Here is a 3407-nt window from a genome sequence, read left to right as displayed (position 1 = left end):
TGAAAATAAATAAAAGTGGAAATAAATACATGTATAAATAAATAAATGTAAAAAGAAATAAATGTGGAAAGAAATAAAAAAATACATAAATAAGGAAATAAAATTATAAATAAATATTTATTTTTGCTTTTTTACTTTTCTTTGTATATTTATTTATGTATTTATTTATTTATATTTGTTTTTTTTAAAATTCTTTGTACATTTCTTTCTTTATTTCTAATTATGGCAGGAATTGCATTCCATAATACAAAGCCAATTCATTGCAGACATTGACCAAACTGGGCGGCTTCAGTACATTCTACTACTTTGTTTTCTTTTCAAGAGCGATGTGCTTCATTGCACTTGTAAGCGAAAAATTCATTATTTTTAAGTGTTCACATGTGAGTTATGTGCTAATACTCATTTTGGTAGTGTGTCAAGTTTGAGCGCGAGAAGAGTTATTACGCAGGTGGCGAGCAGCACTTGTATGATCTAGCAAATAATGCATAATTGCGTTTAAATAACACACTTGCCATTGTCTGTATAAAAAGCTAGAAAATTAACAATAGCTGCCTAACCTCTCTCTCTTTCTCAATTTTTACAAAAACTGTACAACTGTATTATTAAAGCAGTGCAAACTAAAAACAGTGAGTAAACATATAGTAAAAATACAAGCGTAAAATAAAAAAGCTGAGTAAAATTTGAAAATAATTAACAAATGTAATAAAATCGAATAACACTTTTTTGCTAATACATTTTTAAAATCAAACGTTGTATTTCATAATATCATTCAAAGAACTGAGCCTGTGACCTGAACATGAACAAAAAAAAAAGAACAGTTGTGTTTTATTAACATTAAAAAAGATTAATAGCCTAAATACTGTAACAACTGTACTGCTCACTGTTAATGCATTAAATAACAGTAACTAATGAGACCTATTCTGAAGTCTTACCGACTAATTTAGATCAGCGGAAGCCAACAAAATAATGCTAAATATACCACTAATAATAATAAACATATGCACAAGGCAGATCACTTAGTCAGTGATCTCTCTTGCACACACACACACACACACACACACACACACACACACACACACACATGCACACACACAAATGAACCTGTTAAAACCTGCAAGGAGTGACATGAATGAACGACCAATTAAGATGGTGTCTTTACTGTTTACTGAATGTGTATTGATCCAATTTGTGAGTCTCAGACTGTGTCAGAACAACTCATTAGTAGCTCTATCTCACCTTGTAATTTATTTAAAAGATGTGAGACCTGTGCTCTATAACCTTTCAAGCTTCAGTCTTGGCCTGTTACTTGCTTTTAAAGCCCAGTGTCAGATATAGATTACTCTGATGGACAAACGGCTTGTGGTCTAATTAATTCCTTATATTGTAAGTAATTAGCTTTCTGGTTCATCTTGGGTGGATGTGTTCATTCCAAATTAGTTATACTTAAACTTATTTATCTTTTATTTTTAGAACTGTAGAAAAAGTGAAATGTCTTTGTCAGATTTTAAGTTTTGTTGTAGATAGGAGACATGGGTCCCATTAACTGAAACTTAATGACCATGAAAAAAGGAAGAAAAGGGCAGTTGTTAGTTTCACAATGACACATTCATGTGTGTCACATTTGCGATTCCTGGAACAATGTTCTGATACAATTTTTTAGTAACACTTCTCCTTCCTTATTGCACATTAGATGTACTTACTATAGTAATAACAGTAAATTATGAATAATTATATGCAACAAATCCTAAACCAAACCCTGATCCTAACCCATAATTAATATTACTCAGTAATTAAATCTATAAATGCACTGTAAAAAGGATACTAAATGCATTGTATTACTGATGTTTGTGAATAGTGGAGATATTTCACAGGGTCTTGCTTTTAAACTCTCATAATAAAGGAAAAAACACTTTTCCCCACATTTACATAATTTCAAAGAAAAGACCACACATTCTATAATTTGTTGAAGACGTAAAAGTTTCAACATTTGTCTGTGATGTCATAACAGCTCTGCACTGCTGCATGTGACAGGTCAATGACAGGTGAATTTTATATTTAAAATGGATGGCACTGATCTGAGTAGAGTGTCCCGCACTGAGATTGCACAGGGGTGACGTTAGTGTCCTCTCAGTTCCAGGGTCCTGTGAGAAATAAGAGATGGAAAACGATTGGATAAAGTGTTTGGTTTGAGTTGTGCAGTTGGTAGGGCAATGACCTTGTTAGCATGGAGACAGGTTTTATTTTACAGAATAAAATAGTCAACAATTACAGACACTTGATTCTAAAGTCATTTGTATATTCTTGCATAATTGTACATAGATTTTCCATGTGGAAGCCTGGTTGATTACCAGCATAAAGCATTTTTTCCCCTAGACCTTTTCTGATTGGCTAGCTGTTGTAACTGAGGGCAGATCTGCCAGTTTACTGGCCAATAAAAATAGCTGTGAACTCTATGATGTCACCACTGAATAAATCACTTTGAATATGAAATGGCAACAAGGAAGAATTCCCACAATTCAAAGCAGTACAGCAGCACATTCATGTAGAACCAGTAAAACAGAATTCCCTAAATAGACTACATAACAACATATTTATGCTGAACTGATCCAAGTACATGTAAAAAATTGATTCCAGATTGTAATAGAAATAAAAAAAAAAGAAATATTTAAAAACAAAACTGAAAGTGTTTTAGGTAAATTCAGGGAATATTGCGGGAAGCAAAAAGCCACAATGAAGCATTGGAGAGCACTGAAACATTTGGTGGAACTGCCCTTTAACATTAATTGTGCATGTGATTGTCTTATAGCATGCAGAATGAACTCATCTGCGTTCCTGGCATTCTGAGGCACCAACACCATCTGACTGCAGCGGAGTAAATTATCGCTGTTGGAGCATGTGACGCTACAGCTTTGTAACCGCATCTCCCCTTCAATCAGTTCAGTTTCTTTCTTTCTTTCTTTCTTTCTTTCTTTCTCTGGGGACAGTAGTGCCCTCCTGTGCTTGTGGGACAGGAATGTTCAACAGCAGGGTGACAATCTCCTGCTAGCCCTTTACAAACACACACACGCACACATATACACGGAGGATGACATCAGCTGCTTTTCTACATCGCTGGGACACTCCAGGCTGCCAAAGAGGGAATGTAGCACCCGTCAGTTACTTCAGCCATGTTGCTTGTTCACGTACTATCCATACTGAGTGGGTTAGCTTTTAATAAAGAGGCCCAAGGAGAAAGTATCCCCATTTGATGGAGATAAAGGCTACTGAGAGAGAGGAGGACAATGCATTTGTTGGGGACAATTAAGTGTAAAACTTGCCAGCTTTGTTTCATATATAATAATATAATATAATATAATATAATATAATATAATATAATATAATATAATATAATATAATATAATATAATA

This window comes from Sinocyclocheilus anshuiensis, unplaced genomic scaffold, assembly GCF_001515605.1.
Source record: "Sinocyclocheilus anshuiensis isolate Anshui unplaced genomic scaffold, SAMN03320099.WGS_v1.1 scaffold335, whole genome shotgun sequence".
Classification (NCBI taxonomy): domain Eukaryota; kingdom Metazoa; phylum Chordata; class Actinopteri; order Cypriniformes; family Cyprinidae; genus Sinocyclocheilus; species Sinocyclocheilus anshuiensis.
The sequence above is the reverse complement of the archived record's forward strand: the minus strand, read 5'-3'. Positions refer to the sequence as shown.